Source organism: Petaurus breviceps, unplaced genomic scaffold, assembly GCF_028583685.1.
Source record: "Petaurus breviceps papuanus isolate PSGF00001 unplaced genomic scaffold, PetGlider_PUasm1.0 37, whole genome shotgun sequence".
Classification (NCBI taxonomy): domain Eukaryota; kingdom Metazoa; phylum Chordata; class Mammalia; order Diprotodontia; family Petauridae; genus Petaurus; species Petaurus breviceps.
Window position 1 is genome coordinate 820,231 of NW_027186296.1, and position 14,790 is coordinate 835,020.

Genomic DNA, 14,790 nt, shown 5'->3' on the forward strand with positions numbered 1-14,790 from the left:
CTTCAGTTTATCTTTTCAATTATTTTCACATAAAATAGAAGATCATGAGGGAAGTGTATCCAATCCCACAAATAAGAACAACCTACCTTGTGACATGCAGTCAATCTCTGGCATAATTTCCTGGATTTTCCTCCCAAGATAACAACCTTTCATTCCCAAAACAGATAATTATTAAGAATATCTGATGAATCTCTTAGTAAGTCTTTAGCAAAAATTTTTGTTGGTATACCAGCTGGTGGACCATGAATTTACCTATTGACCACAGGAATCACTGGCTACATGTGAGGTTTTTGGTTTTATATCTTGGAGGTGCTTTAAGTCAATCCTTGAATGCTGATATGGTTGTACTGATGACATTCTTTTTTTTTTGCCTTTTGGAGTGCAATTGGGGTTAAGTAACTTGTCCAAGGTTACACGGGTAGTTTTTTTGCTTGCAGAACTGAACTCAGGTCCTCCTGACTCTGGGGCTGGCACTTTACTGACTGTGCCACCTAGCCACCCCTACTGATGCCATTCTTAAGGTCCCCATGGTTTCTGGTTTAGTTTAGACCTCTGCTCCAGCTGGGTTCTGTACTTACTGTATAACACTACCTCTCACCCTCCACACCCAGCCCACAGCAGCATTGAGACATGTTCTAAAGAGAAAGTAAATCTCAAATAGTTTCCTAGATTCTACTCCATCCTGCATATCCCTTTGTACATTACATGTCTAAAGACCCTTCCGTAACTAGGAGCCAGTGAGGTATAGACAGGATATCTACTTTGTCCAGGACTCATTGTATCCTCATAACTCCCTTCCTTTCCATTTTGAAGTATTAAAACGACCACAATTTCCCTAAGAATTGAACATTGTTCTTCAAATTCAGAGAACCATACGAAGACTTACATGAATAGATGAAGAACGAAGAAAACAAGACCAAAAAAAAAATATATATATATATATATATATATGTATGTATATGTTGCTGTTCAGTCATTCAGCATTGTTCAACTCTTTGTGATCCCATTTGGGGTTTCCTTAGCAAAGATATTGGAATCATTTGCATTTCCTTATCCAGTTCATTTTATAGATGAAGAAACTTAGGCAAACAGGGTTAAGTGACTTGCCCAGGGTCATGCAACTCATAAGTGTGTGAAGCCACATTTGAACTTAAGTCTTCCTGACTCCAGGCCCAGTACTCTATCCACTATGCCATCTAGCTGGGTATATCTATATTTATGTTTATGTCTATGTATATAAGTTTAAATATATACACATATGTGCAGTTTTATATGTATTCATACATAATTACATAATTATCACATATAATTACATAGTTATGTATTATTATATCATAGTGCTATGGTTATAGTTATCATTGTTATAATTACATGTGTATATTTGTTTATATATGTATGCATAGATATGTATGTGCACATATATGTATGTGTGTATAAATATATGTATTTGTACACATGTGTATTTATTTGAAGAGAAAGAACAATGTAAACTAAATTATATACCTATGCATGACCCTCAGAGAAGAGTTGAAAAAAAAACGACCGCAAAGAAGAGTTGAGAAAATAAACCTCTCAACCTTCTTTGCAGAGGTGGAAGCTATGGATAGGAGTTCTCTGAGGAGGAGACAAAAGGGAGATCAAACCACCCAGGGATTAAACCTTGGGAAACAAACACAGATTGGGATCAGGAGATAACTGGAGCCCTCAGAGGAGACAGAGAGGAGGTAGTCAGAGGGTTAGGAGAAAAATCGAGATAGAACAATGTCACAGAGACCAAGAGTGGAGAGAATTTTAAGATAGAGGCACATAAGTAAAATAGCACAGAGAAGTGAAGGAGAATGAGGACTGAGAAAAGACCACTGGATTGGACACATTCACTGATGACCTTTGAGAGCCCAGTTTCAATAGTGATGAAGACAGATGACTGATTGCAGGAGATAAGTACTGGTGTTGATTAATGAGACCTGAAGAAAGAGAAAAAGCAGGCATCGACCACACATTCCAAAACTTTGACAGTGACTAGTAAGAGAGGAATAATACAGTGTTGTGAAGAGTCATTGAGGTCAAACAAAGGATTTTTTTTTTGTTTTGTATTGTTTTGTTTTGAGGATACAGAAGATCTGGAAATGTTTGAAGATAGAGAAGAAAGAGACAATGGAGGAAAAATTGAAGCTGACAGGGAAAGAAGAATAAATAAGGACCTTCAGGAAGATAGAATCAAGAATAAAAATGGAGGGGTCAGCCTTGGTAGCCTTAAGAGGGACAGCTATTCCTCTGCTTAGTCCTTTGTTTTAAATAGATGAAAATTAATTGTGGATTTTACATGAAACATTTCTTACCAAAAACCCTAAGGGTTTCCACATCTTTTAATTCATTTCCCTCCACAACACCTCTATAATAATAATAATAATAATAATAATAATAATAATAATAATAATTCTGTCATATTTAATATGCACAACATTTTAAGATATATAAATGTTCTCACAACATCCCTGTGAAAATAGTAAGGTAAGCATTCTTTTCCGTATTCTATAGACAAGAAGTTTGAGAATGAGAAATTAAGGAATTCTAACCCTTCCAGAAACTGAAGTAGGATTAAAATCTAGGTGTTCTAACTCCAAGGACTATATTTGATTCAAAGGATAGATGCTGCTATCATCATTTCAGGGGCTTTGAAACTAAGTCATTGAAAGGACACATTAAGATCTTAAAACAGATAGATATTTTGCAACTTGAGTATAAGTTTCTTGGCATGATAATAATGCAGTAGTAATATTTTTATTTTGCTTCTTATTTGTTAAACTATGATACTAACACAATGTTAAAAGATCTAGGCTCTAGAGGAATATTTATTGGATAATATGGTTTCTTTTGTGTCCTTGATACTTTCCTCATTCCATCTCTTCCTGAAACTTGGCTTTTCCCCACAATTATAATCATATTCTCTCTCTCTCTCTGCCCTTCTCTCTCTCTCTCTCCCTCTCTCTCTCTCTCTCTCTCTCTCTCTCTCTCTCTCTCTCTCTCTCTCTCTCTTTCTCTCTCCCTCCTTTTCTAATTTTCACTGCCTCCCTATCTACTAACTCCTTCCTACAGCTTACAAACTTATTCATCTCATCCATCCCTAAAAAAGTAAAGTGACTTGACCCTACAATTCCTTTAAACCACTTTCCTATCTCTTTCCTTTCATGGACAAACCACAAACTGGTGGAGTCATTTCCCTCATTTCTCTAATATTGCTGCATCCAAGCTTTTCATTATTCCTTGATTGCCAAATTTGATGTTATTTATTCAGTCCTCTTCCTTCTTGACTCCTCTATAGGGTTATGCTAGTGACCACCATCTTCTCCTAAATACTCTCTACTTCCTAAGTTTTTGTGATGCTGCTCTCTCCTGGTTTTCTTCTTGCTTGTTGAGCAACCTTTTCTTGGTTATTATTCATGTTCCTCCCCTTATTTGTAGGGGCAAGACAGGGGTCTTCTTTGTCTCCATTCTCCTCTTGGTGATCTGATTAGCTTTCACAGATTCAACTAGCACCTATCTGCAGTTGACTCCCAGAGCTGTATCCATAGAGGATACATAATAAATGCTTGTCATATGAACAAATGATAAAAGTTGCATGAGATTAAAAGCCATCAATGGGTTATGATTTGCAATTGGAAGGAGGGCCTACATCAATGAAATCACTAATCCATTGAAGAATTGAAGTATATATCATCAATAATGTCAAAACAATAGTTCTCTCCTTTTAAGATACAGTTTGTTTCATTGTGTTCCTTCACCAAAGACTGGACAGCCACCCAACAAATGTGCCATCAGTTACAGAGAGGGGTAGGTTGGAGAATGTAAAAAAAAAAGGATTACTATGAAACCATCACTATTTCTAGAAAACCAATTCAAAGTGTAGGCCCTATTGAGTGGATTGCTAAAGTCACCTTTTCATGAAATAGTGCGTAGAATGCAATTTTGAGTACTTTTTTGGTATCCCATTATTTCATTTTCTTCTCATCTTACAGAGTGTCTATGGTAGACATTTTATATATTAGGACATTGATAGCCCAAAACAGTAGTAGAATGCCCATGGTCTTATGGAGACTGGGAAAACTGACATTTAATATACCTTTTGTTTTCTTAATATGGGTGAGATGCAAATTATAACCCATCCCTACTCTCTTATGATGAGAGCTTATCCATGTCCTTCCACGAATATTCCAAAGTGGGTCTTCTGAACATGCTGGGGCATCATGTGGATACCAAAGGGGCACATAGACAATCCATTTATTTATCCTTGCCCTCAATACATGAGCAGTCCACTTCCTTTTTCCAGTAACACATATTTCTAATCAATGATGTTATTTCTAATCAATGTTGTGGAATAAGTGCTGAGTTTGGAATCAGAAGACCTAGGTTTAAATCCTGACTCTGATATGGCCTACATGTCTTTGGGCAAGTAATATGCATCAGTTTCCTCACTTATAGAATAAAGGAGCTGTACTGGATAATCTTTGAGGTTCCTTCCAGTTCTATGAGTTACGGCTTCTCTACTATATTCCTTAGCTGCCAACATATTATAGTTTACTTGTGCCCAGCATGCATTCCTCCATTGACCTGTGGGTGAATAGGAAGTTAAATTCCTCAGAATCAAGTATTCCAGGATTCCCAATCATGCAGCATCAATGGAAAATATTAGATGGGCTTTTATTTCATGGAGAAGTTTGATCTTGTTAAAAGAACTGTGTAATTATGCAAAAGCAATCTCAGCTCCTTTCCTCTTGTTGTTCAAATATGGGCTCAGTTCACTGTTCATCCACATTATTCAATCTATCCAATTGAATGATAGCCTGTGTAATAGGGCTTCTTTATCTGCTATTTTCTTCTGTATTTTTGGTTAGGCTGAATTTTCTTGAGCGATTATGGATCTCAGTTTCCTCATCTGTAAAATGAGCAGGAGAAGGAAATGGCAAACCACTTTAGTATCTTTGCCAAGAAAACCCCAAATGGCATCATGAAGAGTTGGACATGACTGAAATCACTGAAAAAACAACAAGTGTTGGGCTTTGGGCATTTAGTACAATATCATCTAAAGCGAGGAGTATCCGGGGGACCTCAACAGTTATAGCGGGAGTTTTTACTCTATTTTGTGTTTGATAGACAATTCTTGCAGTCTGGTGAAGCCCATGGACCCCTTCTCAGAATAATGCTTTTAAATGCATGAAACAAAATGCATAGGATTACCAAGGAAAACACTTTTTTGAAATACATTTATCAAAATATTTTTTAATAATTTCATAGACCCTAGTTTGACAGCCCCTGGTTGGAGAATCCTTCTTTATTTAAAGTGTCCTGGGCATCCTTCACGACAATAGCAAATACCTTTGGCAAGCCTAACTCTCCCTATTTTATGCCTCACTTGCTATTTATAATCAGAGAATAATCAAATAAAGTTATCTCTGTTATGAATTACATCTTTCAAGAAATCCTGCATGATTTTGACAAATGCATGGGAGATGCTTTGTTGGAGGAAGGCCTTACAAGGTAATGTTTATTCAATTGAATCAAATGGCTTTTTTTTCCTTTCATAGTCAACAAACAATAAGCATTGTGAAAATGTGTATACTCTGTACATTTCAGTCAATTGGAGGCTTATGAAGATATGGTCTACTGTAAAATATTTTATGTGAATGCATGCGTATTTTTTCTCATACTTTCATTAAGGATGATCTTAAGGTAAATATAAACTAAATATTTCATAAATATTTGAAAGGGGTGAAAAATACATCTGTGGATTATTAATATTATCTTAATTGCCTTTTTGGTGATGATAAAATACTTAAAGAACCCTGAGATCTCTGGGTCAAGGCATATGGACATTTTAGTTAATATATAATAAAAATTCCAAATTGCTTACCAGAATGGTTAACCAATTTGCAGTATATCAGTGTCTGTCTTTCTGCAATCCCTACACTTTAAATGTTTCCATTTATTATCAGGTTTTTTTTTTCAATTTTGTTGAATTTGATGTGAAACCTGAAATTTGCTTGATTTCTTTTCTCCTATTATTAGTGTCTTAGGGAGATGACCTATTTGTGTATATATATATATATATATATATATATATATATATATATATATATAGCTGCTCTTTTTGTCATGGCTAAGAATTAGAATTTGAGCGAACATCCATCAATTGGGGAATGACTGAACAACTTTTGATATATGATTGTAATGAAATCTTATTGTGCAATAAGAAATGTTGAGAAAGATGATTTCTGAAAAACCCAGAAAGACTTAAATGAACTGATACAGAGTGAAGTAAGCAGAGCCAGGAGAACATTGTACACTGTTATAGCAATACTGTATGATGAATATCTCTGAATGACTTTGGTATTCTAAATAACGCAAAGATCCAAGACAATCCCAAAGGACTCATGACAAAAAAATGTTCTCTGCCTCCACAGAAAGAACTGGTGGAGTCTGAATATACACTAAAGCATACTACTTCTTCCTTTCTTCTTTCCTCCCTTCTTTTCTATTCCTTCCTTCCTTCCTTTCTTTTTTCTTCCTTTCTTGTTTGAGTACTGCATATGTATAACCTATATCAGATTACTTACATCTCAGGGAAGGGGGAGGAAAGAAGGAAAGGATGGAATTTGTTGCTCAAAACTTTACAAAAATATGATTAATGTTAAGAATTGTTTTTATATGTAATAGTGGTGAAATAAAATAATATTTAAAAAGAAAGAAAGAAATTGCTTGTTTATTTCCTTTGAACACATCCATTGTGAATGGCTCTTTGTGACTTGCTTATTTGCTTTAGTTCCCAGTATATCTGGCATGTCAGACCCTTATCAGAGGCTATTCACGTACTTTCCTCCAGTTGAGAGCTTCCTTTCTGCACTAATTTTATTAGTACAAAAGTTTTCACCTTTCATGCAGTCAAAATTTCCTGTTTTGTATTTTGTAATTTTCTTGTTTTATCTTAAGAATCTTCCCCCTTAGTCACAGCTATGAACAACACCTGGGCTTATTCTTATCTATGTTTCTGAACAGTGAGACCTTTAACATGAAAGTTATGTATCCATTTTGAATTTGTTGAATTATATGGTGTAAGGTGCTGATATAAAGCTAATGCTTTCCATTTATCCCTGTAGTTCTTATCAAAGAGTCCGTTATTCACTTAAGAAATTCATGTTCTTGAATTTAGGTTATCCTAGGTTATAGAGATCATTTTCTTTTTATTCTTCCTCATATAGTCTGTTCTACTGATCTGTTTTTTTATTTGTTTTTTAGTCAGAACCAAAGAATGTTGTTGATGACTGCTTTATAACAATTTGAGATCTCAAAGGACTACTGTCTCTTATCCCAATTTTTGTTCTCATTATTTCCCTTGAGATTCTAGACCTTTTGTTCTTTCAAATGAATTTTGTTATTGACTTTTTCTAGCTTTATTAAGTGTCTCTTTAGAAATATCATCATTTAGAGGCAGCTAGGTGGTACAGTGAATAGAGCACTGGCCCTGGAGTCAGGAGGACCTGAGTTCAAATCCAGCCTCAGAACACTTAACACTTACTAGCTGTGTGACCTTGGGCAAGTCACTTAACCCCAATTACCCTGCCCTCCTCACTCCAAAAAGCAAAAAAAAGAAATATCATTTTTTATTATTTTAGATTCCAAACCTCAGAAATGATATCATTCCAATTATTTAATCATTTTTCCCTTAAAGAGTCTTTTGTGATGAATGTATATATGTCATGAAAGTACCTTGATAGATTTATTCCCAGATATGTAATGCATTTGGTAGGTATTTTGAATAGGCTTCCATTTGTATTGTTTTCTTCTACTTTTTGCTATTGCTATAAAGAAATGTTGCTTCCCCCATTGATAGTTGAAGGATATGAACAGGCACTTTTGAGAAGAAGAAATCAAAACTACCAATAGTCACATTAAAAAATGCTCTAAATCACTATTGATTAATGAAATGCAAATTAAGAAAACTCCAAGACACCACCTCACACCTATCATATTGGCTAACATGACAGAAAAGGAATATGACAAATGCTAGAGGGGGTGTGAAAAAATTAGGACACTAATGCATTGTTGGTGGAGTTGTGAACTGATCCAACCATCCTGGAGAACAAATTGGAACTAAGTCCAAAAGGCTATAAAATTGTATACCCTTTGACCCAGCAATGCCATTACTGATCTGTATCCTAAAGAGACCCAAAAAAGGGGTAAGGACATATTCATTCAAAAATATTTATAGCAGCTCTTTTTGTTGTGGCAAATAATCAGAAATTGAGAGATGCTCAACAATTGTCTATTGACTGAACAAGTCATATATGATTGGATGGAATACTGTTCTGGTGTTGGAAAAGATGAGCAGGATGGTTTCAAGAAACCTGAGAGAAATGATTATTAATAGCCAATGTTCTGGGGAAATTCAATTTTTCTTCTTTATCTTTTATCCTCATTTCAAAACCTTTATCTCTGAAGGTTGAGCTAACCTTCTCCTCTATCCAGACCCAACCCAGGTGGGGAAGTTATTGTGTTCTACTCAGGTTTGAGTGGGGACAAATAGATTGCCCAAGGCTGAGGCTAACCTAGAAATAAATCAAAGTTCAGGTCCAGCCCCTCATTGTAATATTCATTCTCTCATTAATTGTTAGCCAATCAGAGTTGATTGCCACCCTGGGGAAGATACAATTTCCAAAGGGGTATATAAGCCAAGAGTGCATCGCCATGATTTTCCTTGGTCTAAGACAGAGACAACCAAATGACTATCCTTTTACTAAAATGCTGACATTATTAATAAAATGATTAAATCACCCAGAAATCATGTCTCTTGAACCTTTTTAAATGTCACAAAACCTAGGAAGTCTTTATCAACTGATGTAAAATGAAGTGAGCAGAACCAGGAGAACATTGTACATAATAGCAATATTGTAATGATGATCAACTGTGAATGACTTAGCTATTCTTAGCAATACAATGATCCAAAACAATTCCAAAGGACTTTTGTTGAAAAATGCTATCCAACTCCAGAGAAAGGATTATTGGAGTGTGAATTTGAGATCAAAGCATATTTTTTCAACTTTCTTTATTGTGTGTGTGTGTATTCTTTTGCAAGCATGGTTAATACAGAAATCTGTTTTGTATGACTTCACATGTATAATTGATATCAAATTTCTTACCTTCTTAAGAGGTAGGGAAAGAATAAGAAGGAGGGAGAGAATTTGGGTCTCAATTTTTTTTGCTTTTTGGAGGGCAATTGGGGTTAAGTGACTTGCCCAAGGTCACAAGGCTAGTGTTAAGTGTCTCAGGCCGGATTTGAACTCAGGTCCTCCTGACTTCAGGGCTGGTGCTAGCAATTTTTTAAAAAATTCTAAAATAATTTTAGTGTAATTAGAAAAGGTTTAACAAAATAAAAACCAAAAGAAATTTTGCTAATTTTATTTATTCTATATCTTAAAACAGTACTATAATAATTTCATATTTTTATGAAGTCATGCTTCATGCTCTATTTTTATGCTATTATATCCATTGCTACCCAACTCTGTCTTATTTTTTAATGTTGAAAAGTATTTTGTTTCCTGTATAACACTGGCAAATGTTTTGTACTTCATTTCTTCAACTGGTAAAATGAACAAAAGTTGTTATTTTATCTTTAATGCCAAGTAACAAAAAGAGTCTCAACTATTGATGATAAAGTCCATGAGGACTAAACTGTTTTCTCCTGAACTCTTGCTCAGCAGTTTTACCTTTTCTTTCTAATTTATAGTTTGTATTTGATACTGTGTTTCTTCTTGGTTATAGACAGGATCTAGTCAAAACCTAGGCTTTATATACTCAGGGGGAAATATCGACAGGATAGTGACACATTATTATCTTGCCATTTGATGTCGCCAAGTTAAACTTTGCTATGTTTTCTTGAACAATTCATTTCCTTTTCCTGGGCTTCAGTTGGCATTTCAGTTATAGTCATCTGGAAAAGAAGAATATGTAGATTTGTAACAAATGTGATATATAATTCCTTTCCGAACTAAAATTTGCAAGCTAAAGACAATTTTACATGTCTGCATAGTGCTGTATAAGACTGATTTAACATCAAGCTGGGTAATTAATGATAACAATAAGAAGAAGAACTTATATTTACATACCATTTCAAAATTTGCAAATTAAATACTATCTCATTTAATTCTCACAACAACCCTGGGAGATTAGATTCTATTATTATCCCCATTTTACAGAGGAGGAAACTGAGACAGTCAGTGGTTAATTGACTAGCCCAGGGGAACCTTAAGTGTCTAAAATGGGATTTTACCTCAGCTTTTCCTGATTCCAGGTTCAATACTCTTTACCACCTAGGTAAAGTAGTAATCACAGGTATCAGAGGATTTTAAAAATGTTTTAAAAGAAAACTACTGGGGCAGCTAGGTGGCGCAGTGAATAGAGCACTGAGTCAGGAGGACCTGAGTTCAAATCCGACCTCAGAAATTTAACACAAAAACTAGTCATGTGACCTTGGGTGAGTCACTTAACCCCAATTGTCCCCCAAAAAGCAAAAAAAAAAGGAAACTACTTTTTTTTTTCCAACTACTCTCAGGATGCATGTTTCTACTTTATTATGAGGGTTGTACTCTAACAATACACTGGCAGAAGCTACACCCAACCCTCATGCATCAGAAGCCTCCCAATACTTTTCTTAAAGAAGATGTTTGTGATTCATAGATTTGGACCTTTTGTATAACAAGTAAATGTTTGACCTCTCTCTTTTTTACTCTCATACCAAGTTTTGCAAAATATCACCATAAAATATTGAAATCACTGAATATTAAAACATATGCATTGATTTATTCTGGAGAACCTTATAAATTTTTTTATATAATTTCTCTTCCTTGTCATCTGCAACAGATGAAAATATATATAAGCTGCATTCACCTTCATGGTAGTCTTTTTGTTTTTAGTGCTTATCATGATTACTATGATTTGAAATATACAAATGTTGCATGAAATGTGTCTTTGTACATATAAGATAAAATCCCTGGCTTCCTTCAAGTTTTGCCTCAAATTGTACCTTCTACAAGATGTCTTTCCCTATAATCCTCATACCAATACTGGTGCCTTCTCTCTGAGATTGTTGTTCATCTATTTAATTGTGTCCCACTCTTGATGTCTCTTGTATACCATATCACACCAATATTGTCTATAGGATTTTCTTGGAAAAGATACCGGATTGGCTTGCCATTTCCTTCACCAGAGGATTAAGGTGAACAGAACTTAAGAAACATATCCAGGGTCACACAGCAAATAAGTGAAATTACTTCTCTTCAAAACTGTATGTATGTATATATGCACCCATATGTATATATGTGAGTTGTATATGTACATATATATAGTTTATGTATATGTATGTATATATAGTTGTGTATATGCTATCTCTCACATTAGAATGTAAGCTCTGGGAGTGGCTAGATGGTGAAGTGAATAGAGTCAGGAGGACCAGAGTTCAAATCCGGCCTCAGACACTTAACACTTACTAGCAGTGTGACCTTGGGCAAGTCACTTAACTCCAATCATCCTGCATTCCCACCTCCAAAAAAAAAAAAGAATGTGATCTCTGTAAGAACAGGATATCATGTTTGTTTGTTGTTGCTTTTTTTCCCTTTGTATCACCAACACTTAGCTCAGTTCCTGCCACATAGTTGATGTTTAATAAATGCTTTCTGAATTTACTTGACATAGTAGGTATTTAATAAATGCTTTTTGACTGACTGAACCATCTTTATTTGTCTCTCTAAGGATAAAGCTACTATATTATGCTTTTTAGCACAAACTTCTATTTTTTCCCCATTCCATCTAGAAAGAATGTCAAGAGTGATATAATCCAAGTCCTCCAACAATGCATCCTCTCATTGGTCACTATACAGGGATGATATATTTAAAGAACCAATAGCTAAGTTAATATTTATACCCTAAAACACTGTCCTCCATCTCTTTGAACCACTCAGTCACCCTCATTGCAAAAGCAGAGTGGTGCATCCTGTGATTGTGGACTATTTCCATGTTTTTCTTCATCTTATGAGTTGTCATGGCCAAAGAATTAATCATCAAATAGCCCACTTCTAGGTGAGAAGCCTTTTCATGATTAGGTAGGATGCTCTCCCAAGGTAGACATAGAAGGCAGGACCATGCTCAAAGGCTTTCAAGAATGATAAAATCTCCCAGAACTTAGTGTTTCATTGACTCCATCTTTGAGAGCCCAAGGTAACTTTTATACTAAGATGAGGCATTGTTGGAGGACTTTGTGGTATAAAACTGATTCTGATTTTGTATAGCTAGCAGTGCAAGCTAGTGGATGGGGCAGGTAGATGATACAGTAGATAGAGTATCAGTCCTGGAGTCAAGAGGACATGAGTTCAAATCTGGCCTCGGACATTTACTAGCTGGGTGACCCTGGACAAGTCACTTAAACAAATTTGCCTCAGTTTCCTCATTTGTAAAATAAGCTGGAGAAGAAAATGATAAATCACTTCAGTATCTTTGCCAAGAAAACCCCAAATGGCAGAGTCAGTCATGACTAATCTACTAAATAACAAAAACAAGTTGGGTAGTGGCATGCGTGTCGGACATCCCTAGAGGGTGTTACATAGAAAACATTTCTTTCAGAAAGCTCTAAGAGTTTTTACACCCTTTAAATCATCTTGCTCACAGAAGCTCCCCTGCAAGATAAGGTAACAGCAATGCTAGTATGCCCATTTTATAGAGAGAAACAGAAGCACAGAGAGGTCATATCCATTCTTTCTACTAGATGATGCTGTCTCTCCAGGGAAGATAATCATATTCCAAGGAGTAGATTTTTTACATTAAGCAAATAGAAATACCTTCCACCAATGCTTCCATCCATCACCTCACCAATTCCTCCCCTATCCCTTTCCCCCTTCCCAGCTCCCCAAGAAGTGGACTTCAATTGAAAACAAAGAAAAACAAATTAGAGACATGGTAAGATTTTTGTCACTTTAAGACTGTGCTCAAATTGACTGATGGGCTATAAATAATGAGTAACATTTTGTAATGGATATATCATTAAATTGGGAGAGTGAGGTTCTGCAAGGGATAGGATAGGGGATAATATGAACTATAACATTTAAATTAATTTCCTGAAGGAAATGGCACATAGCTCTGAGGACAACAAAATAGAAAGACCTACAAACACAATGAAAATCTTCAAGGAAAAATTTAAATGGAATCAGATTTAATTTAGATAAATCCATAATAACTAGCTTGTAGGAAAGTTATCCCCATCTTCTGTAATGAAAAAACAGAATTTGATTGGTATGTGCATCATTTTTATGAGCCAACAGCAACCAAGTAAGCACCTGGGAAACTTGTTTTTAGATTATTAATGTATCCATGTGATCCCACCAACTTTAAGCTTTGGCCCTAAACAGTTGTTAGATGCCCATCTATAACAACCAGTTTGAGGAAGCAAATTATTGCCTGGGTGGTCTGATCTAGCATGCTCAAGGCTGAGGAATCCACTGAGAAATCAGTAGTTCCATTTCTCTTTGATGCCTGGGGTTCAGAAGCAAACAGACCCAGGGGAGATAAGATCAGTGACTTCAATAGCCCAAACAAACCAGGGCAGATAAATCCCTCTGCTTTAAAAACAAAAACAAAGGTAAAATAGTTTCTAGGAAAATGAGCCTGTGCATTGGATTGGAATGGGACAATCAAGACAAAGTATGGCAAGAGTTAAGATCATAAACTCCTCCAGGGCAACAACGGCTGCTGGCTTTGTGTACTCCAATGGTACCAAGAACTGTGATCTGCACACATTAGATGATCAGTGACAGCATGTGAGCTAACAAAAATTAGTCAAAGAAGAATTGGGGGGGGGTTAAGATATGCTAGTTAGACATTTTCATAAGAAATTAGATAAGAGATGATAAGATTGTGTCATTGGTATGTTCCAGCAAATGAAAGTGTGTGTGTGTGTGTGTGTGCATGTTTGTGTCCAGTAGTTCCATATATCTTGAATGAACTTGGCTTGGGTATGTGTAATTTGGACTCATAATGCAGTCCAAATCAAAGGGCCAAGAACTCGAAGGAAAGGAGTTTACAGTGAAAGTTACAAATTATCCCATGCTTAAAAATCATTTATCTGCCTAATTTCAGCGTAGATTTATTATGCACTTACACTGACATTTTCATTGTTTGAAAAATTATTCATGTCTAGCATTCCAATTTTAATTTTTCTCTTTCCCTCTATTCCATAAACATTTATTAGGATAGTTTACCTTTTACTATTCCTTCACTGATAAAATTAAGTAAATTAGGATCATAGATTTAAAGCTGGAACGGGGCTTAGAGGTCACTTAGTCCCATTTCTTTATCTTAAACATGAGAAATCAGAAGCCCAAAGAGGTCATGACTTGTTCTCTTATGTTTGACTAATGCTATGACTAATAGTTCACAAAATATTTTCACATACATCATCTTATTTGATTCTCCCAACAAACCTGTGATATAGATAGTAAAAGTATTATTATATTCAATCAATGAATAATCTGTGATAGAACGATTAAGTGAATTTCCCTATATCCCTATATCAGGCAACTAATAAGTAGAAGAGATCCAGGATCAAAACTCAGGTCTTTTGACACCAAGTTCAATAGTTGTTTTTTTCTGTTGCACCATACAACCTATCAATCAATCAATAAATATTTGAGTCACTTTTCTATGTATTTTCAATTCAACATAATGAACATCCAAGCACTGACACACTGAAGG

At 35.4% G+C, this 14,790-nt stretch overlaps 1 long non-coding RNA gene across 1 annotated transcript in view; it reads right to left on the minus strand.

Annotated features, from left to right (window-relative positions):
- Positions 1–8,919: 8,919 nt before the first annotated feature.
- Positions 8,920–14,790, minus strand: part of LOC138168789 (uncharacterized) — a 54,982-nt gene continuing 49,111 nt past the window's right edge. The window contains exon 4 of the long non-coding RNA XR_011170209.1: positions 8,920–9,982. This is a non-coding gene — a long non-coding RNA (uncharacterized lncRNA). The remainder of the gene's footprint in view (positions 9,983–14,790) is intronic.